This window comes from Diabrotica virgifera, chromosome 10 (assembly GCF_917563875.1).
Source record: "Diabrotica virgifera virgifera chromosome 10, PGI_DIABVI_V3a".
Taxonomy (NCBI): Eukaryota; Metazoa; Arthropoda; class Insecta; order Coleoptera; family Chrysomelidae; genus Diabrotica; species Diabrotica virgifera.
The window spans coordinates 137,848,733-137,875,215 of NC_065452.1; the positions used below are offsets into that span (position 1 = coordinate 137,848,733).

General features: G+C 30.4%; 1 protein-coding gene across 1 annotated transcript in view; it reads right to left on the reverse strand.

Annotated features, from left to right (window-relative positions):
* The window catches only part of LOC126893209 (cuticlin-4), a 118,525-nt gene extending 92,042 nt beyond the window's left edge, over positions 1 to 26,483 (reverse strand). Inside the window, exon 1 of the mRNA XM_050663173.1 lies at positions 26,303 to 26,483. The gene's annotated coding sequence lies outside the window, so the exon portion shown is untranslated. The remainder of the gene's footprint in view (positions 1 to 26,302) is intronic.

The following is a 26,483-nucleotide window of genomic DNA, read 5'->3' on the forward strand; positions in this document are numbered from 1 at the left end:
TGGGAGTTATTCTCACCAAAAATAGTAAATTGCATTTATTGTTGTCACTAATTAGTGACATAAAAAATGTTGATTTCTTTTTTAATAGTATTTGTAGCAAAATGTAGTATAAAACCATTAAAATTTCTACCGGTTTATTACATATTACAAATTACATCGTTACACAATATCAGCATTGTCACCGTTTTTACTTTCAACAAAAATTTTGAGATTTCTAAATGTCACAATGATACATTTGTCAGGGTTTGTTGGACCCGACCGTTCGGCTCTCTGCTCCAAGACAATGCTTAAAAGAGAAAATAGTCTTATTGAGGAACAATGGAGTAGTTAATAAACCTGACCGCAGACTGGAAAATATTAAATTGATCCACCGAACACGATTTCTAATTGAAGGTCGTTTGTTAATTGTTAATTGATAGGTAGTGATGATCAAATGCTAAGGAAGTTGTTCCGTGTTTCAGTTTTCTCTTTAATCTTATTTTAGACATGAAACTTGTTAGCATATTTGGGGCAAAATTAACATTATAATTAATCAAATATCGACTTTAATGAACCGACATTTTAAAGAACGTCAGAAAGTTGTAAGAATAGGAAAATAGTACAAATCGCTCATTTGGAAGAAAAGTGTCACAACTCAAAAGTGCTTTCAACATAACCTTTTTCAGGAGAGACAAAAATGAAGGTATATCTTAATTTTACTGCAAGTTTTAAATGGTAACGGCAAAAATTTATAAATTAAAAATGAAGAATATGGATAAGTGAATGTTTCTAATTGCGTAAGAAGCAAAACCAAGAAAACTACGATATCTGATTTATTAAATAAAAAAGATCAAATTTTGAGTTACGTCGCTTTTCTTTTAAAGTATATACAGGGTGATTCATTGGGAAACGGAAATACTTTAATGGTGAATAGAGGTCACCGAGGCCGTTCTAGGTGTACTATATTTTTTGCCCTACCGACTTTTATATCCGAGTTACAGGGTGTTTTATCGATTTTGCTCATTTCTTTCCTAAGCCACAACTTTAGAACCACCCTGTATATTTTTTTAATATTTAGTACAAATATGTCTCATTCCAAACCCAAACTACCGACATACTAATCACAAGAAAAATCCAGGTCTGGATTAACAAAAAATTATAAAGTAATTTTGACCTTAAAACAACACCCTGTATATTGAAATTTTGAAAATATGTTTGCATACTTGAAAAGAGCACAAAAAACTAAGTCTGATGGTTCGTTACTATTTTTCGGCCAGACAATTTTTTGACTTTAATTTTGAAATTATATTGAATTTTTTGAGAACTCAACATTAAAAAGAAGGTATTATTAACTTTTAATTATAAATTATTAAAGTTATTGAATAAATACTTATTTTAAAATGAATCAATACTTATTTACCACATTGCAAAGACCCAATTATTAATCACAAGAAAAATCCAGGTCCGGATTAACAAAAAAACTTAACATTGACCCTTGAAACATTGAAACAACACCCTGTGTATTGACATTTTCAAAATTTGTTTGTACATTTGAAAAGACCACAAAATTCAGAGTTTATCAAAGTATGACAGGTGTGTCAAAAAATATGAATTTCGTTCAAGAGTAAACTACCTTTATAGTAGTACCACAATATTTCAATTTAAAAGATGTAATTGTATACTCATACATGTTTTTTAATTCTGAGCAACTTTTTATAATAATTTTTTTTAATATTGTGTGAAATAAAGGTACTTTACTCTTGAGCGAAATTCATTTTTTGACATACCCCGTATAAAATTGATAAAATGTGAAATATTATGATTGACGCTTATTTTGTAGAACGTGCAAAACTTTTTATAAAGAATAACTTTTTTTGGTAAAATAATAATTTCGGAGATATTATACTTAAATAAAAATGATGTTGTGTAAAAACATTTTATTATTCAATTAGAAAAATGTAATTGCGCATTAGAACATAATTTTTAATTCCAAACAACTTTCGATAATAACAATTTTCAATATAGTGGAATATAAAGATGCTTTACTCTTGAGAGAAAATCATATTTTTTGACATACTTCGTATACTATTAATAAAATTTGATATCTGATGATTCTATCTTAGTCTTTATATAAACGTATAAATCCTTATTTACACGTCCATGACTGAAACAGTATAGACATTTACTCTATAATAATCAAAAATTTCGCTTACAAATCCTACACCAATACAGTTAATTTGTGGACCGTAATAGTATAGAATATGTAACTAATATTCTGCATACAAAACCTACTCGAATTCAGTCGCCCCCATGACTGAATTAGTATAGCTTTTGTAAATTCGCAACCAGATCATATGCAGGCCGGATTTTCTTTAAGCTCAAAACCTTTTTTGTAATATTATTATCGATATATTGATACGTAAAAGCTAGATTAGAAAGATTCTTTCATGTTTGTAATCATCGCCATAACAGAAAATGCATTGTTAAATAAAAATTTATTTCTAATAATTATATGTTTGGACTCTTATTAAGAAATTCAAAACACATCATGAAAAGAAAATGTTCAACGAGTATAGACAATCCATATATCTTTTGCATGTTTAAACGATGTTGAATCTAATACTTTTATTCATGAAGTTCGATTTTTTTTGCAATACATTTAAACAAAGAAACTTTTGCCCTACGGAAAATTCCCCAAATTAAATCAGAGTTTGTTTGGCCTTCAGATTGATTCCACGTTTGAATATTAATATCTGCTTAATGCACAAGCATTCCTCAACTTTCTACTTTAGCCTTCAACCCCCGGGCTAACACATATTATCTAGGCTTAAGTTGTTGACGTATTGCTGAATCCTTAGAAGCTATTAGATTATGTTAACGGATGATTCCATCTCAAATCACTCAATTTTGGATCAAAAAATATTTTGGATGTCCGATTTGTCTGAAAATTGGTATATTAGACCGGGCAGTATCGTCGCCCCTGCTAGCGAAATTATTCCGATTCGATTTTTTTGCACAAACTTACTCAAAAAGAGGTTCTTATAACATATCCACAGAATGCCGAGCGGTGCCGTGGTCGAAAAATTATTTAAACAATTTTTTTAAACAAATTCACAAAAATAATTTTTTCATTTCAAACAATTCTTTTTTTTGATAATTTGGCTTATTCTGAGCAAAAAAGGTCTCTTATCATTTTTGTCTAAAATTAATTGTTGTCGAGTTATATGCGATTAAAAATTTGAATAATGCGAAAATGGCCATTTCAAGGCTTAATAACTCGATTAAACATTATTATTATGAAATTCAAAAAGTAACCAAATCAAGTTTCAAACACAGTCTTCAGGGTCCTGAAGAGATTTTTGTCATTATTTTATTACAAAGCTGTTATTTTTAATTATTAACAATTAGCTATATAATCCAGGATGTATCATCGCCCCCGTTAGTGAAATTATTCCGATTCCATTTTTTTCCAGAAACTTACTCAAAACGAGGTCCTTATAACATATCCACAGGGTGCCGGGCGGTGACGTGGTCGAAAAATTGTTTGAACAATTTTTTTTAAACAAATTCACAAAAATAATTTTTTCACTTCGAACAAATTTTTTAGTTAATTTGGGACATTCTGAGCAAAAAAGGTCTCTTGTGATTTTTTTCTAAAATTGATTGTTGTTGAGTTATACGCGATTTAAAATTTGAAAAATGCGAAAATGGCCATATAACTCGACAACAATCAATTTTAGAGAAAAATCACAAGAGACCTTTTTTGCTCAGAATAACCCAAATTATTTTAAAAAAATCGTTCGCAATAAAAAAAAATATTTTTGTGAATTTGTTTAAAAAAAATAGTTTAAACAATTTTTCGACCACGGCACCGCCCGGCACCCTGTGGATATGTTATAAGGACCTCGTTTTGAGTAAGTTTCTGCAAAAAATTGAATCGGAATAATTTCACTAACGGGGGACGCTACATCCTGGACTAGAGCGCTAATTGTTAATGATTAAAAATAACAGCTCTGTAATAAAATAATGACAAAAATCTCTTCAGGACCTTAGAAGAGGTTTGAAACTTGTTTTGGTTACTTTTTGAATTTCATAATAATAATGTTTCATCGAGGTGTTAGCTTTGAAAATGGTCATTTTCGCATTTTTCAAATTTTTAATCGCATATAACTCGACAACAATCAATTTTAGAAAAAAATGACAGGAGACCTTTTTTTCTCAGAATAAGCCAAATTATCAAAAAAAATTGTTCGAAATGAAGAAATTATTTTTGTGAATTTGTTTAAAAAAAAATTGTTTAAACAATTTTTCGACCACGGCACCGCCCGGCACCCTGTGGATATGTTATAAGGACCTCTTTTTTAGTAAGTTTGTGCAAAAAAAAATCGAATCGAAATAATTTCGCTAGCGGAGGCGACGATACTGTCCGGTCTATATAGCTTCTGCGGGACGTAAAAATAAGATATTTAAGGTCAAAAAATCTTCTTCTTTTTCTCAAAATGTTATTTTATGCGATTTTACAGTGATTTGGTGTTTATTTAAACAAATTTGCATTTTTTATCGTAAAGTATCAATGGAAAACATAGTATTTTAATAGAAAGGCCTCACAAATGTCATTATATGACATTATAACAAGTTATTTTGATTCAATACAAGTTTTTCATCAAATTTTATGGTGTAGAAAACGTTAAAATACCGTTTTTTAAATTTTCCCCCATTCCCAATATACATCATAATCGATTTGGCTGAAAATTTGCCCACAGATAGCCAAAACATGGGACTATAAGTGGTTAGAACGATTTGAATTATATTACAATACCAAAAAAGTTACATTCAATATTATAGTCAAAAATATAGGCGTCTACTGTCAGTACAATTAACTCGGAAAATATCAACCTCACAACAAAAATTGTTAAAAGGGAATTGTAATAATTGTAAATACGATTTATTTGGAACAATATCAGTTCCTACCATTTTTGTCGCAAAGTTAAAAATTGCGGAGATATTGAGCAAAACAGGTTCTCGTTTAAAAATCAAGATGGCGGCTAACGTAACTAAGGAATTCATTCGCGATTTTAAATTTAGGCTACTATTGACTCCCCTAAAGATTAATAAAATAAAATTTTGGGCAGCTCGGCATGCAATGTTAAAAATGGTATTCTGACTGGACTAATACACTTTTGAGTCTGATATTATTTCATGTAACTTTTTTGGTATTGTGATATAATTCAAATCCTTTTAACCACTTAAAGTCTTATGTTTTGACTATCTGTGGGCAAATCGAGTATGATGTATTTTGGGAATGGAGGAAAATGTAAAAAACGGTATAATACTTTTTCTACACTATAAAATTTGACCAAAAACTTCTTTTGAAACAAAATAACTTATTATAATGCCATATAACGACATTTTTGAGTCCTTTTTATTAAAATATTATTGTTTCCATTGATACTTTACGATAGAATCGTAAATTTGTTTAAATAAATACCAAATCACTGTAAAATCGCATAAAATAACATTTTGAGAAAAAAAGAAGATTCTTTGACCTTAAATATCTTATTTTTAAGTCCCGCAGAAGCTATACACCAAGTTTCAGAAAAATCGGAGATCCAAAATTTTTTGCCTGAGTGATTTGACATGGAATATACCTAACACATTTTAAGAATACATGTTCTAAAAATGTTATGTTTATGTGGGATTATCCATAATGTTTGGTTATACTGACAATTACATTATGTATTATAATATAACCTAAAAGAATACTTGACGTTTCGATTTCCACTCCAGAAATGGTATGATAAAGACATGTATGATAAAGATATAATGTATGAAATAGACATGTGCTTCACATTTTCTTGTCCTCTATTGATGGTATGTTTTTGTTATTCACCTCTTCTTACGTATTGGCAACCAAAGTCTGCTGCATTCTGCTGATGGATTTGCTACAAATTTTTCTTCATTTAGTAGGATGATGGCTGCTTCTTTGATTTTTCTCTTTTCCATGTCTGTTTCCTTCATGATTATTGATACATCTTTCCACTGTGATCTGTGTTCATTGTCCCAGGCATGTATGTATGTCTGTGATTTGTCGAAATCCCTCTTTTTGATGTATCTTTCATGCTCGTTAATCCTGACGCTTAGTGGTCTTGCAGTTTTTCTCACATAAAAATTGTTCCATTCATATGGTATTTTGTAGACGCAGTTCTTTGGTCTCTCCTGTGTGTTGTTGGGTTTGATTTTGGACAGTATAGATCTGAGGACAGCAGGGAGAGACTGGATTCCATCAAAATAAGAAAACTTCAATAGGTACTTGGGTCATATAACACGTGGTGACAGATATGAACTCCTAAAATTAATGATGCAGGGAAATATTCAAGGAAGGCGCAGCATAGGTAGGACTGTAGGAGACAAATGTCCTGGTTGAGAAATCTCAGAGAATGGTTTGGATGCAGCTCAACTGAACTCTTTCGGGCTGTAGTGTCAAAAGTTAGAATAGTAATGATGATTGCCAACCTTCGTCGCGGAGATGGCACGTAAAGAAGAATAAGAAGAAGAAGATCTGAGTGTGTTGGTTGTTTTAAATGTTACTGTGATGTTGTACTTATTTTCTATCCCTTTTAAATTTTTTGATAAGCCCTTTACATAATTTATGTAATACCATATTATGGTATTGTTGTCAACCTTCAGTCCCTTTTTTGAGTGTAGCTGGACTGTCTGTGTTATTTTGTTGTTTAAATTCTTATATCTTGTGGAATTCCTTGTTTATAAATCGTTGCCTTAATACTATAAGTTGATAACTCGACATTAGTAGTTCTGAGATAAACGGGTTTAAAGACTTTAAAGATATTTGGGCTGCTACCATGATGTTGGTAAATACGGAATTCACTCTGCAGCGCTAAAATACCGTTCCTTAACTTTTTGGCTACTGATCTATTTAGGAATACGGTGCAAATTTGTTTTCCAATACCTATGGAAAATAACATGAAACATTAAAGTTATCAACTTTTAGCACTACCATAATGTTAACATTTGGTAATGTCGCATGTCGTGCCAAGTTGCATCTAAGTGAACTTTTTAACAAAACTAATATTTGAAGCATTATTTTGATGAAAATTAGCCCTCCGCCATGAGGGTTGCCAGATCTGCTAACAATTCTCGAATTTTTGCATTAACATGAACCGAATAAACAGATAGCAATTATGGTTTCAGTGAAACACGTGCTACAACTAGATAACTAGAGTTAGCTAGTTGTAGCATTAGTGTATGTCGTATTCACGATTAATTCGATTAAACAATAACTTGATAACTTATCTTGTCAAGTATTAGTACTGAATATTAGGGGAGTTTGAGTTTTATCAGTTTTTGTCAATCATAAATAAATACTTAACCCGTTTGGAGCGAGTTATCAAGTTTTTACACAATAATGAGGCAAATAAAATACATCTTGTGCACTAGTTATCTCAAAAACGTCAATTTTGGAGTTATCAAGTTATAGTACTAAGGCGACGAAAAGACAATGGGTAGTCATTTTTTATTAAAACCTTAATTAGCAGGTTTTTTCTTCTTGAAATGCCTTGTCATTGGAACAAGTGTTTTGGGATCTATCACATAATGATTTGATGATGCCGTTTTTGATGTTTACATTGTAATTTGAGTGAAAATTTAAATACCTGTTGGTGTGGGTTGGATTTCTGTAATCTTTGGTTGCAGCTTCTTTGGTGATCAGCACATCCAGAAAAGAAAGTGAATTGTTTTGTTCTTTTCCCATGGTGAATTTGATTGATTCTTATTTATTGTTGTATGTTCTAAAAACTTAGTCAAAGATACTAGATTTGTCTTAGAAGAATATATTAGTGTTTTTAGTAAATATATTTAATATAATTTTTGTGTCTTTGGATTTGTCTTCCTCGGGAGTAAGAGAATAAGTATTATTAAAACGTTTTTATATTTTTCTACTTCACTTCGTCTATTTGTTACCCTGATTTGTCATTATGTCTGAGAAACTACATAAATAGTGAGGTCGTGGCTCATTGGAAGAGCATTCGACTACAGATCGAGAGGTCCCGGGTTCAAATGCGGAAAATTGCTATTCTTTTTTTTTATTTTTATTATTGGTATTGTTTTAATAAAAATTTTTGGAAAGCGGTAAGTATTAAAATTATAAATATTATTAAAATTATAAATATAAATGAGTCAGATTAAATAAATTATTAGAAGAATTTTTTTACTTAGCAACATGTTTGTTTTATTTTAATAGTATTTTGTATTTTGACAACGAAACCCGATTTGGGCTTCGAAACGTTAATAAATTCATTTTTTAATAAAATTGTGGCTTATTTCCCATAAAAAATACGTAATTATTAAAATTAGTTTAATATTTAAATAAAATAAAAATAAACTGTTTAAAATATATATATTTCGTTGAAATCATGTACAGATGTATAACTTCTTACGTGCGTACAAAGTACACACAGTCTTTTTTTTAATATAGGCAGCTTGCTCGTCCGGAGAAAAGTGACACAACTCAAAAAATTTCAGTTATCTTGTTAAATTGACGCCAAAATACTACAAAAGTGTCACATAGATGTTTACTTCCAACTTCGTAAGATGGCGATAGTGTCATTATTAATTTGGCGGTAAAATGAATATTTTTATTTGATGTTATGCTCTGACGTTCGACGTGAACGTATCGTTATTTATCACGAAAACCGTTGTATTTCGAGAAGTGTTTTAGGCATTTTCGTTAATGTTTAAAAAATTACCAGTATTTTAAAAAAAAGGACATAACTCAAAATTTTATCTTTTTACCAGTTACTTTTAAAACTTACAGTTAAATTGAGATCAAAAAATCCATTTTTGTCTCTCCCAAAAAAGTTGTTTTTTGAGTTGTGACACTTTTTCCCGGATGAGCGAGCTGTAATATACACTCACCGGGACAAAATTCCGCCACCCAAAATGTTTGATAAGGTTTGACAATTTATAACTTTATTATTTGTGCTCCGATTTTCAAGATTTTTACATCATTTTGTAGGTACATGTATTGATGTCGTTTGTTATTATTCCAGTAACAAACAATTTTTGCTTCGATGGTATTATACGGGGGTGAATGAAAGCATTGTATTTTCTCCTAATTTTAAAAAATTCTGTGGAAAAATTGAAAGGCTGATTCTAATTCATAATCCTTTTGTATTATCCTGGAGGTATCACTAAGGTATTGTTTTTTGAATTATCCGAATATCTCTTTTCTTGTAAGAGCTGTACCATTTTTTGTAAATAAAAACACCGATGGGCTCATAAAATAGAGGTAGGATTGATAAGATTAGAATGGCCCGCATGCAGCCCAGATCTCAATCCTATTGAGCATTTATGGGACGAATTAAAAAAAGCTATTCGCCGTCATTCTAGGCCTTCAGAAAATTTGGTACAGTTATGGCCCTGGTAGAGGGATATCGGGCTATTCCCCTGGCAAGGATAACACATCTTTATCCGATGACGAACAGATTGCGAGCAGTCGTTGCTTCGAGAGGTCGACATATCCGCTATTGAATTGTTTTGTTTTGTTGTTAATTTTGTTTTGTTTTGTTAATTTTAGTGCGTTTGATATTTTTAATTAAAAAAACCTTCAAATCAATGTTTTTATTTACAGCTCTTAGAAGAAAATAGATATTTGGATAATTCAAAAAACAAAATCTTAGTGATATCTCCAGGATAATACAAAAGGAGTATGAATTAAAATCCGCCCTCCAATTTTTCCACAGAATTTTTTAAAGTTAGGAGAAAATACAACGCTTCAATTCACCCCCGTATAATGCGATCTAAGCAAGAATTGTTTGTTACCGGCAAACGACATCAATAATTCTACCTAGAACATGATGTAAGAATCTTGAAAATCGGAGTACAAATAAGAAAGTTATAGATTGTCAAACTTAATCAAAAATTTTGGGTGGCGGAATTTTGTGCCGATGAGTGTATTTCCTCGTATGTTAATTTTTTTATTTTTGATATTGCAGAGAAACTATCTAATTCATAGGATTTGATAATACTATAACTTAGGGATTCGTATAATTTTTCTCTTTAAACTCTTAGCTCTTTGTTTACTCAATCATTTTAAATTCATCGAGAATTCCTGAAATATAAGGGTGGAACTTATTATTCTACTTCAACTACTCCGGTATTTTATTTTGTTTTCTTAATTACAACACTGAAAACGTTTCCCCTTTTAACAAGAGATTTAAAAATGTGCATAGCTTTGTTAATGATAAGCAGTCGAGTGGAATAATGTTTTTAATTGCTTTCCAATTTTCTGGAGGATATCATTTGAACTTTTCGTCATGCAAAAACGCAATATTTCTTAGTCTGCAATATCAAAAAGAAGTCTTTAGTTAGTGTGCGGATCTTGTCCTAATCTCACACACATAAGATTTTTATTAATTAACAGAAAAGGGATTCACTATTATACAAATATTATAATTATTTATGAAAGTAAAAAACTTTTTGCTAAGTAAAAAACAACGACATCCGACTTGGGCGTCGAAACGTTAATAAAATCATTTTTAGGTAAAATTGTGGCTTATTTCCCATTTGAATATACTTGATTATAAAAATGCCACAAGAAAATAGCTTCAGAACAACATTAAGTAAAAAACGTTTAAAAAACGTGAAGAACAAACACCTAAGACAAGACACAAAACCAAGAATCTATAAAGCAGCAATTAGACCTATATTGACTAGTGATGTAACGAATGTCATTTTTTGAACATTCGCGAATACGAATGCGAATGCGAATATCTGCTACCGACATTCGCGAATGCGGATGCGAATGCGAATATTCAGTTTTTTTTAATTTGTTTCTATTTTTGTAATGTTTCCTAAATTTATAATGAAAAGTTAATTGATATTTAGTGTAAATCAATCTGAATCTTAAGCTTTATTACATAATACCAAATAATAAAAAAGTGAAGGCTGATAATGTGATTATACAAGGTTAAGTTCTATCTATCTATTGCCCTTCATTTGTCCAAAGTTGAACGTAGGCCTTCCCCTTATTTTTCCACTCTTGTTGGTTCAGTGCTAATCTTGTCCATCTGGTCCCTGCGTATCTTTTTAGGTCATCCAACCATCTCATCTGTGGTCTGCCCTTTCTCTTTTATGGTCCCAAGGTCTCCAGTGGGTTATTGATTCATTCCATCTTCCATCTCTTTGTCTGCTGTTATGTCCTGCATATTTTCATTTGAGAGTAGCTGCATGTTTGAGGTTAAGTTACCTTTTCTTAATAAAAAAAGAGAAGTGAATAGATTTTGATTTTATTAACCTAATATTATCTTAAAATTATTTTTTTCTGGTTTTCATATTCGCAAAACATTCGCACAAATTTCGCGAATGCGGATGCGAATGCGAATATGCAAAAACATGCGAATATTCGCGAATGCGAATGCGAATACGAATATTCGTTACATCACTAATATTGACATACACGGCGGAGACAAGACCTGACACATCTAAAACGAGACGACTACTAGAAAAAACAGAGATGAAAATACTTTATGAAAAGTCTGTTGGATAGGGAGAGAAGCGAAAACATAAGAAGATCATGCAATGTAGAAGACATTAATGGCTGGGTGACAAAACGGAAACAGGAGTAGAACGAACGCATTAGTAGAATGGCAGAGGATAGGATAGTACGAATAGCACGAGATAAGCCACCAAATGGACGAAGAAGTATTGGCAGACCAAGAAAAAGATGGTGCGATAAATTAAACAATTTAGGACGCTAATATTGAAGAAGAAACAGGCTTTAAAGCCTACATACAAGAAGGAAGAAGAAGAAGAAGAAGAAGAAAAACTTATATATTATCTGAACGGCGGTTGGTTAAAGAATGTGTTTATATTTATTTATATTAAGTATTAAGTAGGTTTACCAAAGGGGGTAAAATAATCTACTTTGCGAGTAATGACGTGATATATAGGTAGGTATATCACTTCCCAAGCATTTAAATTTTTAACGAAATGACACTTATTATACTATTGTGTATAGTTCGACAACATTGTATTAAGAAACAGTCTATTAATTTTGTTCGATATTTAGAACGTTTTGGTAAGCTAAACTATGAGGTGCAGCAGTCTTGCTCCAACTTTGTTCCTTGTATCTATTTTGTGGTCAATAATGGCTAATTCATCTTCGTAAATACATGGTTCAAATGGTACATGGTAGTGAAGGCAAAGGATAAGTGGCTTACAGAAACATGTAAAGGGGAACAATAAAGGAACTAACTGGAAATAGAAATAATAGACAGTATGGCATACTAAGAGGCATGTATGATAGGATCCTGACAACATTAGAATAAATAAACGACGAATGGAAACATTTACAAAATCCATTCTTAGACAATAGGGAACAAACTATCAACGGACGTTTAAACATTGATAATAATTTACCTATTGTAAAAGACGGTTTTTGCTCGTTCTTGATTCAGAGGTATGCACAATCCCTGGATAGCTGTTTCTGCCTTATAGGCTTCCTCAGCAAAGCAGCGTGCGCACATCTGAAGCGAAAACCTGCTAGCCCATCTATTTAAGGGACATTTCAAAGATCATTGAAATCCCCATTGGGACGCAATCCAGCGACATCTCTTATTTACTATTTACTTTCACCTATTTAGTAATTTACCTATACTAAATTTACAATCAAGATGCAGTAGAAATAAACAAATCAAGACACGTTAAATGCCACTAGGAGCATTTCCGATTCATAATTTACAATGTATATACATTGTAATTCCTAAATCATGATTTTTAAAGTTTATACATTATAAATTATGATTTGGAAGTGCTTCTAGTAGCATTTAACGTGTCTTTGTTTGTTTATTTCTACTGCATCTTGATTGTAAATTTAGTATATTCTAACATCAGTAGAGAGCGGAATATATGCAAAGTGCATATAGATGCATATATTGCATATTTTCAGACAACAAACACAACATTGCATATTTAAGCTAAACACGATTTATTTTGCATATTTTAAAAATAAATTATATAAAAGTTTAAAATTTTCCTCTCTTAGTTGGAATTTTATAACTTCGATATGAACGAGCTCGTTATTTATCTATCTATCGCTCATCTGGACTTTCCCATTACTACCTGAATTTAACAATTATGGGTGTTCCCAGAAAAATATTATTTTATTAGCGTAGCAAGTCGTAGGTACCTACCTGCTTTTAAGGGTCTAATAATTATTTTGTCAGTTTCCGGCCAACATTTGTTTAAAGTAAACGTTGTATCGTATTTAGTGTTTTTGAAGTGATTGGTATATATTAAATTTAATTATGTCTACCATTCAAAAAAGTGCTTGGATAAAGTGTTTTCCCGAGTTAAAGCTAAGTGGAGACAAAGTATTTTGCAAGGCCTGTTCCAAAATCGTAAGTTACATTCATTTTCACATTTCATTTTTTAAATGAGGAACTGACAAACAAAAGCATCATGTCCCACAAAAGAAATTTTTCTGGAAAGAGTGTTTTTATTCGACAAATTCGCTTTTACTTATATAAAGACGGACATAGAGAGAAGCATCAAAATACAAAAATCCATCAAATTGTAGACAATTCCGCTTTTGTTCTTCAGCTTAAGTAACGTACTTTGTTCTTTAAGTAACGTACAAATTGCTAAAGAACTTATGTTCATAAAAGTTAATTTTAGTTTTTTACCAGATCTAATAAAGTCATTAGAACAAAGGAATTTACAATTAAGTGATTCGGTTAATCTTGTTAACAATTTTCTGCTCATTGTCAAAAAATTCCCGGAAATACAGGGATTACAATTAGAAATAAATTAAAAAAGGTTTTAGAAAAAAATGAGGGCTTCGATTGTTTGAGGAAAGTTGTACGTATTTTTGAAGGCAACTTTTCTGAAGATCTTACGACTTAATATATTGTTTTATTTTTGAGTATTTTTAATATGCATTTGCATATTTAGACAAATTTAGAAAAAATACCTGCATATTTGTAGTAAAAGTAATGCATATATATGCGCATATTTTGGTAATGTTGTGTTGCATATATTCCGCTCTCTAAACATCAGTAATAAAATACGCATTGAAAAATATGAAAACTGGAAAAGCCCTGGTCCCGATAACATTCACAGTGAAATTGTAAAGCCCTTGAAAGATGAAAACTTAGATTTCCTTAAAAAATCTTCAATAATATATAGAATTTTTACTGTATTTAAAAGGAAAACAAGAAAATGGTCTATTTTTAGGTTATCAAACGATTCAATTCTTCAAGTAGTCATTTTTTGGGCAATATTTTGGTAAACTGCACATTTAATGGATAAATAAATAATTGAAGACAGCTAATCTTGTAGTCAAAAGTGTTCACTCACTGTGACAACATTAAAGGATGTTTACACACTAAAAAAACGATTTGTTACTATTAACACAAACATTTTTGATAAGAATTAAAGTAGTCATAATATAGACGTGATAAATTTGCTTTTGACATATTTTAGACTTTCCTTTTTTTTATTTAAGAAAATTTTGTATTAGATAATTTTCCCGCCGATTTAATCTTATATTCAGAACAGAATTATTATTGTAAACAAAAATATAGATTTGGCAGTATACCAAAAAATAGAAGAAAGAGAATATTCAGACAAGTTTTAAAAACATAATTTATAAGCAAAAACAGACCAATGAAGATAGAATAATGACTTTTTTACCACTCATATAGACTTGTGGTTTATACAGGGTGTAACAAAAATACAGGTCATAAATTAAACTACATATTCTGGGACCAAAAATAGTTCGAATGAACCTAACTTACCTTAGTATAGATATGCACATAAAAAAAGTTACAGCCCTTTGAAATTACAAAATGAAAATCGATTTTCTCGAATATGTCGAAAACTGTTAGAGATTTTTTATTGAAAATGCACACGTGGCATTCTTATGGCAGGAACATCTTAAAGAAAAATTATAGTGAAATTTGTGCACCTCCTAAAGATTGTATGGGGTTTTGTTCCCTTAAACCCCCCAAACTTTTGTGTACGTGCCAATTAAATTAATATTTATACCATTTATTAATACCATTAGTTAAATTCAATATTTTCAAAACTTTTTTGCACCTTAGTATTTTTTCGATAAGGCAGTTTTTATCGAGATGCGGCTTCTTTTTTTAATACGTTTACATAAAAAATTTATGGTGGTTTTGTGCCTTTAAACCCTCCAAATGTTTGTGTACGTTCCAATTAAACTATTATTACGGTACCATTAGTTAAACAGTGTTTTTAAAACTTTTTCCCTCTTTGTATTTTTTCGATAAGGCACCTTTTATCGAGATATGGCTTCTTTTTTAATATGGCTCAAAATATGCCTAAAAATGTAAATCATAAATAAATTTTCATATTATTACCAAGTCTCCATAATCGTACTTAGCCATATATAAATATGTGGTAGATTTGACAAATATGCAAAATATCTCGATAAAAACTGACTTTTCCAAAAAGGACTAAGAGGCAAAAAAAATTTAAAACATTGTGTTTAACTAATGGTACTACAATAATAATTAAATTGGAACGTACACAAAAGTTTGGGGGAGTTTAAAGGAACAAAACCCCCATAAAATTTTTATGGGGTGTCTAAATTTCACTATAATTTTTTCTTAAGATACTACTGCCATAATAATGCTACATGTCTATTTTAAATAACAAATCTTTAATAGTTTTCCATATATTGGAAAAAATCGATTTTCATTTTGTAGCTTCAAAGGGCTGTAACTTTTTTTATGTGCACATTTGTACTAAGGTAAGTTAGGTTCAATCTAACTATTTTTTGTCCCAGAATATGTGATTAAATTTATGACCTGTATTTTTGTTACACCCTGTATATGTATCCAATGCTACTTTGTAAGAATATGTTAGTAGCAGTTTAAAAAAGTTATAACGAAAACAAAGTTCGAAGTGTGAACCCCAAGACCGTATCAAAAACGAACAAGTCCTTTTCATTGTTTCATTTTTTCAGTGTATTTCTTCAAGTAAATCCCATATAGAGGTTAATTTATAATCTTGTTACAAATGTAAGTCATGCAGAAATAATGAATAGGTTGTTTAGAAATAAAATACCACCTTTCAAACGATTTAGACAAAATGTTAAAAATTAATAAAATGATATAAACACAATTATTATTACTTTATTATCACAGTCTACTTCTTCTTTTGATGCCGACTGAATTTGAACTATAATCATTAAATAGTCATGTATTTTTCATATTTTCTCGTAGTAAAGCAAACTCAGTAGGAGATTTAGTTGAACAAATCTACTTAACGTGTCTACATGTTCAATATTCTCTATAGTTATGGAAAAAGCATTTTTATCGTATTTTACCAATCTCCTAAATGGATTCTCTACATAAACTACCCTTTTAAAGTTGTAAAAGTAATAACTTCCATACCTTCACATTATATTGTCATTTTTGCCGTTTCAGTGCTCTAATTTTTTCAATGTGGTTTCTTAACGTATCTTAATCAATATTTTTGCGAATTTTATTTGGTAGCATTTTTATTTTTCTTTCTAATTTTTATTCCACAAAAAAAAAGAACAGCCAGAAATCTTTTATACATTTAATATTCAGTCGGTCACATAGCCAAGCGGGACAGGGGGCCGACTCACTTCGCTTCACTGCGAGGTATGTGAATTCAAACCCTGACCCGGTGAACAGAAAAATAAAAAAAGTCTAACGCAGCAGTTTAACATTCTAATGAATCCGAGGCTTAGACCGGAGGCACAAATTCAGATTGTCATCAGAATCTTGGTTCCAACTATAGAAGTTTTAAAGTTTCGGATCTAAGACTTCTCATTGTTTTAAATAGATGTTGCTACAGCGCCTAACAACAAATTATTTTATATAATTTTACTTAGTAAGACGGTTGGTTTTCATTACGATTCAAAGCAGACCATAGGCCTCTCTGAAGATCCCAAAAGGGTGAAATGTATGAAATATTACCTGTCTTTCATTTTCTTTTAGTTTTAAAAATCCACGAGGAAAATAACATTCCAGTAGATGGCTATATACCATAAATCACAAAAAATATAGGATCCTTTATAAAAGGTATATTTAAAAGTCCCCAATAAAGGTTACATCACAAAACAAAACGTTTTCGGATTAATAGGTAATCCATCATCAGTGTTAAGCCCTAAAATAGTAAGTATAACCTAATTAATAAGAGGGAATGTTGTAAAAGTTGACTAAGGTTAAGAATTTACAGATTACATACTTACAGTAGCATGCATGCGTGAGCCACCAAAAAGTTACGGGTGAAAACCCTTTAAAAGTTTCAAGATCTTAAATGATACTACATATTATTATTAATCCAGGGCCCTGGGTTATATCCAGGAATATTTGCAACATCCATCTGTTTTAATAATAATATGTAGTATCATTTAAGATCTTGAAACTTTTAAATGGTTTTCATCCATAAATTTTTGGTGGCTCACGCATGCATGCTATTGTAAGTATGGTATCTGTCAATTCTTAACCTTAGTCAACTTTTACAACGTTGTCTCTTATTAATTAGGTAATACTTACTATTTTAGGGCTTAACACTGATGATGAATTACCTATTAATCCGAAAACGTTTTGTTTTGTGATGTAACCCTTATTGGGGTCTTTTAAATATACCTTTTACAGAGGATCCTGTATTTTTTTAGTTTTACTCCTATGAGTATAAGAAATCAATTGTTGTTGTCTTAACTATTAATAGTGGTATTATAGTTCTAGTGATTTCTTTATTTGGTGTTGATTAACCAGATCCTATTACATTTTTTACCTAAGAGTCTGCAACTCTATTGGTTTCATTTCACATAACAAGAACAGCCTCTTTGTTTTTTCTATTTTTACCATCGATTTCTTTCAAGACTATACTTGAATCTTTCATGTGAATTCTATATATCTGGGTTCTGGTAAGTCTTCTATCCCTGATATAAGAGATGTTCACATTTATTAATATTTAATAGTCTTGATGTTTCACTGAAAGAAAAATTTTCACACTACGAAGGTATTTTATAAATACAATTCTTTGTTCGTTCTTGTTCGTTGTTAGTTTTGGTTAGGACAAAATAGATCTCAATTGTTGTTGAAATTTTCAGTTTATTCCCTGTCTTTTCACGTTTTTTTTTGATAATCAGAATAATCACGAATAAAATAGTTACAACAGTGACATGTTGACATATATTATAATAATTTTCCTTTTAACAGTTACAACAATTATTTTGTTAATAACATTATTGTAACTAGCGACTATTATTTGCGTTTAGGATATAATTATCTTTAATATATAAAAGAAATTTGTATTAAAGAAGAAGATTCTAAATCATTCGTTCCACATTTTGGATGTACAACTTATTAAGATGAACGCAGAGTTTATGTACCATTACTAACCGCAGATTTCATTATCTGTACCTGCTACAGCTATAATACTAACTCAAGAAATTGATATTTAATTTTGATCAATTTGACTCTGATTTTTTTTATTTACAACTATCTGTGTCAGTAGCAGATAAGAGGTTAATAAGTAATACGTACCTTGCAACGGTAATAATAGAAAACAGAACTATACTAATAGTCCAGGGCGCATCTGTTTTGAGATGGACGTTGAGATGTGACTCAAATTTTTTTGCAGAAATTGCTTGAAAATAAATAAAATAATAATATTTGAGTTATCCTCCCTCTCAAAATGGTCTGGAGCACTGTTTAAATAATCAAAATGTCAAAATATGATGGAAAAATTCGATTTTTTTATTGGTGTTTTGATTATAACTTTAAAACTATTCATTTTTGAGAAAAGTTGTACTGACATAAAAGTTGCGTAATTAAATTTTATATAATATACAATTGGTTAAAAATTTAAAAAATAGTCACCTTTGTTGCAAAATAGCAATAATTGAGAAAAAAACCATACAAAAACAAGTATTGACATTTTACGTTTTTCAACCATTTATGCTACACTTAGGACCTTCATATTTTACCCAGAAAAACTTTATGATATAGTAAAACAAAACTGTAAATTTCATTAAGATCGGTTTAATAGATTTTGCAAAATAAATTTTGCAATCCAGCTTTCGCAAAAAAAATTCATTTTTTTTTTAATGTTGCAGGACTGAAAATAAAGCAGATAGCAAGTTGAATTTTTTTTGCTTATGGAAGTGTACTGTATCTTCCATTTGCAATTTACAAAATTAAAATCGATTAATTACCACGGCGTCAGGAAATTTTTTAAATAAACATTAATTTTTGGTGCTACGCGCAGGACAGCGGTGTTCGATTCACACAAGTTGATTTCCACCAAAATTTCTTCCAATCTTTATCTAATATATTATTTTCTTACTTTATATTTTGTTGTATTTTAATATTTTAATTCCACAAAAATCAAACTAATTTTATTATTGTTTGTTAAATATTGTTTAAACAATTGCATATGTTTAAAAATAATAAACTTTTATTCTCTAAGTTAAAATATATGAACAAAGAAAGTTCTTGCTAATAAAAGTGATATTTCAAAGGATAGAGTATGTGTTTTTATTTTGCAATAAACAAATTTATTTATTTATATCGAAATGTAATAAAAATTAAAATGCATCAATCATCATCAAAGGTCATTGGAAAGCCCAATCAGAGCAAACTATCCGCTGTCCTGCGCGTAGCACCAATAATTAATGTTTATTTAAAAAACTTCCTGACGCCGTGGTAGTTAATCGATTTTAATTTTGCAAAATTGCTAATGAAAGGTACAGTACACTTCTATACGCAAAAAAATTTCAACTTTCAGTCCTGTAACATTTTGAAAAAATGAATTTTTTTTGCGAAAGCTGGATTCCAAAATCTATTAAGCCAATCTTAATGAAATTTACCGTATTGTTTTAATGTATCATAAAGTTTTTCTAGGTGAAATACGTAGGTCCTAAGTGTAGCATAAATGGTTGAAAAACGTAAAATGCGAATACTTGTTTTTGTATGGTTTTTTTCGCAATTATTGCTATTTTGCAGCAAGGGTGACTATTTTTTTAATTTTTAACCGACTTTATATTGTTGGAAATTTAATTACGCAACTTTTATGTTGGTATAACTTTTCTCGGAAATGAATATTTTTAAAGTTATAATCAAAAAACGAAGAAAAAATCAAATTTTTCCTTCATTTTTTGACATTTTGATTATTTAAACAATGTTCCGGACCTTTTTGAGAGGGAGGATAACTCAAGTATTAATATTTGATTTATTTTCAAGCAATTTCTGCAAAAAAATTTGAGTCACCTCTCAACGTCCAAATGTACTAATATTTTTACAGATGCGCCCTGGTCTAAATTGGTTATATAGGTGTATATAATATACAGTCAAAACCCTTGTTGTACTAATGCAGGGGTAATATTTTAATCTATCATAATAATCATATCAGATAGAGAAGCAGAATTGTTATTGTTAGTAAACAATATTCAGCAAATAGCATGGGAAAACACTCCTACACTGAAACATGGTTAAAATGAATCAATTATCCAAAGCAAGTAAGAAACAAGATAATTGAGAAAAGAAAGCTGGGAAGAACTTGGTAACAAACAAGGCAAAAAATAAGACAGATAATATTTGTTTGAGTGGACTCGTAGTGTCCATCTTTGCAGATTTGCAGGGATCTTTACCAACTGAGCTGTCCTTTTTCGTTTCAAGTATGTTTCTTAACATCGTCACTCCATTTTACCCTAGTTTTCCTCTTCCTCGCTTATATTTAGATGATTGTAATATATTAGGTATCTTGTTATTCATTTTTTTATATTTTATCTAATAGTATGATTTACAAATTTCCAACACTTTTTATGTAAAGTCTGGTTTTTCTTAAAAAGTTCTTCAATTAATTTTCAATTCTGCGATATTGTTTGTTTTTTACCTTAAAAACATTTTGCTTTTTATGTTTACTCCTCATTTCATTATATCTAATGACTGTATATCTTTGTTTTTTTACGGTATACGTATTTATATAAAAAATCTGAATGTTATTTTTGTCGAGAAAAAACAAAGTGTTATTCAAAGAATCTCTTATATACCTACAGTTTATTTTAAACAGTAATTATACACGAAAAAATTCAGAATTTAATTTGAAACGACAAGCCTCAGGCAGTTACTGAAATAGCTTTTTGGATTCTATATTTTGAAAAATTAATTTATTAATGACTGTTCTCCATTACATCTACTTATGAATGGTAGAAATAATTTATATATAATAATAATAATAATTTGGTGTTTTACGAAACATAAGATTAATGTTCGAACTTTGTTACAATCTACAATTATTAGAAAACTAAACTTTTGACAAATCTCATAATGAGTGGAAATATAGCCATTGACAATAATAGCTTAAAACAAAAAGACATTTACAAATATCTGGGACATAAGATCAAAATAAACAGAGACAATCAAACACATGAAATACAGAGGCGAATAGGTCTGACCTGGGCAGCATTAAAAAGTGCAACTCTCATGTGTGTTAAGCGAAAAGTTTATAACCAATGTGCTTTGCTCGTACAAACTTATGGAGCAGAAACTTCAACACTAGCGCAAATATCCGCAAGTAAACAAGAGTTACATAACGAGCAATGAAAAGTGCAATGCTGGACGTGAACCTTCGAGACCACATAAAAAATCAACAAATCAGGAGTTCAGTACGTCATCGAAAGAATCACGACTCTGAAACTGGTCAGGACACTTAACTAGACACAAGATGGATAGTGGACAAGACGAATCATGGAATGGAGGCCCAGAAACTATAAAAGATCAAAAGATGGCTACCGGCTAGATGGACCAACGACGTAAAAAGAGTAGCGGGGAAGTGACTACAAGCGGCCCAATGTAGAAAACACTGGAAAGAACCGAGGAAGGCCTATATCTAGAAGTAGCCGCGATTGGCTGATTGAGATGACAATTAAGGATGCTTTAATATTAGTAAAGTCCTATACGTCTATTTCATATACTACAACAAAGCCTTCGAAATAGTTAAACATGACAAACTGATGGAAAATCTTAAATAAAATAAAAACTTGGATAACCGAGATACATGATTAATGTCCAATCTATATACAGTCTCTTGTACTATGGAGTCATGGACACTGAATATAAAGGCGATCAGACGACTTAAATCCTTAGAGATGTGGATCTACAGGACTCCTAAGATCTCATTCGTAGATCACGATACCAAAAATGTTAAAATGTAAAGAAAAACGAACGAAGAAAGAGCAGTTAAAGAACAATAAAAGAAAGCAAACGGCATATCTCGAACATATAATGCCTGGAAAAATACGTGATGGCTTGTAAAATGTTTTTAAATATAATATATACGTAGTGACAAGAATGGATCTTTACCATGACAAATAGGAAAATTCTTTTAGTAATCAAGGAGATCAAGTAGCAGTTTTTTGGTCTTAGTTCAAACGACAATACAGTAGAGCGCAGTGGCGGTTTCTCCATAAGTGCACATGTGCACGTGAACCCCCAAAATTATTTTCACACCAACATTCATATACGTAATATTTATCATTCTATAAATAACATTTTAATCTAACTATACAGTAATTGAAATTCGAACTAACAGATCCAAGGAGTTTATAAGTATCTAATAATAGGTAACATTTAATTATTTTTATTCTATTTCAAAGGAGAAAGATCACGGATGCGAGGCCTTAGACAGAACCCCGCGTTCACCGCTCTCACAGTGGTTCCTATACCAATGACTTTTCATACGACAAAATACAACTCACCACCCACCCCGCTACCCGCTATAGCCCACAAGTTTAGATGGCCACAGGATCACAAGTTGGATGTGATCTTATGGCATGATCTTTGGTGTTTTCAACGTGCACGGCACCCGTATGTTTAAATTTTGCTTTAATGAAGTTCGAATTTCGGAACTATATTAAGAATGGAAGGATTTGTGGACGTAAATGTTAGCGTGGAATATTTAAAATCAATTAAACTTTCTTCATTATATTTAGAAGAAAAATTAAAAATGCCGAAACCAAATTTGTTAATTAAGAATGTACCAAAGTGCAAACGTCGGGATTATAAATGATTATTTAAAATGGAGATTTGTGTAAATACTTACAAATTGTGTAGGTGTGAAGAACATATTTGGAGAAGAGGAAGCATAATGAATAAAATAGAAGATACGATTTAAACTATCCAGTTGGAATTCCAGATTGGAATTCTCCAATTATGTACTTGTTACGATGCCAGTGACAACTGCAGAAACAGAACGATATCTCTCTGCATTGAAACGTATCAAAACTTTCCTTAGAATAGCTATGGGCCAGGATCGATTAACTGCACTCGCAATGTTTTCAATAAAAAAAAAATGATTCAAGAAATTCCAAATTTTACTGAATTTGTTTGTGAATAATTTATCTAAAAAATAACAGGCGACTGACTTTCGTTACAAAACTTGCTTGTAACATTTAAACACTAAATTATAATTTTAAGTCAATAAAATACATTATTTATTGTAACTTTTAATAAGGTCCTTTGATTTTTACAATTTGAAGACACTCAAAAACCTTTACCTACGGAAATAGGGTCTCAAGGTCTTTTTATATGTTAATTATGTGTGCACCCCCAATATTTTACACCAGGCGCCGCCACTGGTAGAGCGTCGATTATCCGAACGTCGATCAACCGAACGACCGCTTATCCGAACTCTCAACTTGTCACCTAACCATTAGTAATATTTACCAAACGTTAGTAATTAACGCTTAAAAAATGTTAATTTTGTTGCAAAAACTGCACTTTTTGTGTAATAATTATTGTCGTATTTGTCATTAAAGATACACATATACGAGTATGTATGTAGGTATGTAAATATATGGCTTTCATTCACCTGAGAATAAATATGTACGGCTCTATCAATACAGTTCGATTATCCGAAAAAACCGATTTTCCGAACACCCCTGTCCCCCAATTAGTTCGGATAATCGACGCTCTACTGTATTTAAAAAAATAGTTTTTTATCAATATTTGTTAATTTTTAAAAACTTTCTAGTTCTAGTACAATTTCCAAAATCATTTATTGACCGGTTTCCCTGATGAACAACTAAAAGTAAAGAATACTTATTTACAAGCTTTCATCTCATCTGTCGTAAAGTTCTTGTCACAAAACAATATCATTTACTAATAAATAAACTCAAAATCATATGAACGGCTCGGGGCAATGCTAAACAAGGTGTGTATATTCGTAATTATCACCTGCAGTGCAGTGTGCCGATGAGAGTATGCGCAAAGAAAGCTCATTGACACACTGCCTTGCTTTCATTTCTACTGTGTGCTCAATATCATATCTTATACACAGAGATCAAAATAGCTGGTAGATATCTTCAATTTTACTGATAAACGCACACCCAGGGTTGCCCATTATTCACTACCCTCTATCCGACCCCTCAAAACTTAATTCTTTACTTTTATTACAATAAAAACATATTTTTAATACATATAAGCAAAAACAAATGTATAGTTTTGCTGATAATTTACTACTGTTTTTGTCTAGTGTAATGTTGATATATATGCTGTTTAATTATTATTTTTTATTCAAGTGTGTCAATCAACAAGCTGAGAGCCCAAATGAAGACAAGTCCTGAAGATGGCTTCATAATCAATGGCAAATACCCAGATTCAACCCAGAAACTGAGTGAGTTAGACTAATTGTTTTTATCAATATTATCAGGAGGACGTTTAAAAATTCTATATTCAAAGGAGGTCTAAAATGTAGTTTTTTGGAACCGTTCATTTTAAGAGCAGTAAAACGAGTAAATGAGGCAGTTGAGGAAAATTAATATTATTGTCATTTTGACAGAATCCAATTAGGTACAATTAGGTCCGCCTAATTCCTTGCAAAAATGAGCCTAATGTATAGAAAGGCTAAACCGGAAATATATTAAAAATGAGAAAAAAAATTGTATGGCAATATTTTTAACAAAACGACAAAATAATTTTAAACTAAGGTCTAAAATGCAGATTTTTGGAATCTTATATTTTAAGAGCAATACAATGAGTAAAGGAAAGGTAGTTGAGGAAAATTTTTATTATTGTCATTTTGACACAATCAAATTAGGTATAATTTTTAATTAGGTACTTGCAAAAATGAGTCTAATGTGTAGGAAGGTTAAACCGAAAATGTAGAAATATAGGAGAAAAAATTGTGTGGCACTATTTTTAACAAATGACAAAATAATTTAAATGACTAAGACATTTTAAATAATTATTTTCGAAAATTATATACAATTGTTACCGCTTTTAAAAATTTAAACCTTTTAGTGTCCCCCTCCTATAACTAGTATCCCCCTACTTTCAAAGCAACTTGCTATCTCACTCATTAAAGTCTATTATAAAATAATTATAAAATAGATACAAAATTAACAAACATTATACTTTTGTTTTATTTTTTAATCTTCAGGGTTTTCTAACTGTATTTTTTCTCTTTTTTACTTTCCATAATATATGATATTAAATAAATTTTTTATTCTAAGAGTTGCTTCATCTTTCCAGTAATTAGTAAAACACTATTCCTGTAATTTTAAAAAAACATTTCCAACCCCTCTATTTTCCCAATATTTTTACCAAAAAAATTTGAGACAACCCTGAAGTAAACTACATGAGCATATTCAATAAAAGTCAACCAGAAATGTCAAAAAATGCGTAAGGTATTGCTAGAGATGTCAATCTTAATAAAAAAATGTATCTATAATGTATAATTAAAAAAATCTATAGAAATCTTATTCGAATAAAAAGTGAGAGAATTTCTGTATTTTATTATTTTTTTTTTATTATTATTTTCAAGAGTATATTGTAAAATAATTTATCATATTTTATTAATGATCATAATCACAATTTATTATTATTTAGTTTTTTTTTTCTAATTATTTGTGACAATTTTTAGAATTTTCAAAATTACTTTGTACCATTTTTAAATTGGCACAAATTCATTTTTAAATTATTGTGAATTGTATGTCACCTTTTAAATTCTTACATTTTTTTAATTTATGCAAATTATTGACCATGTTCTAAATGGATTCACTTTTTAAATTCCGGCAAATATAGAGTGCTGGATAACCAGTTGATTTGCACATCAACATCCGCAAAATAATCTGTTTGATTAACATATCTGTTGACCTTGATAACTTTGGCTAAATACTGCACTAACTGAAGGCCGGTCCGGTGAATTTAATCCTAGATTTTAGTTTTCCGAAATATTTTTTTAATTTTTACTATTTTTTCACTGTCACTGAATGATTTAGTGGTAATTCTGTACTTACTTTGAAGTTAATCCAAAATAAGAAGGGGTAACAAAAACTGCACTGTACAGAATAATCCTTATTGCACTTGTTGTCGCACAACACTGCACTGCGTGTCTGTCCGTGACCGTTCACAAAATTAAAAAAATTAAGTGCCAAACACTGTAACGTGTGGTTGAATGAAAAGTAATCCACCTAAAAT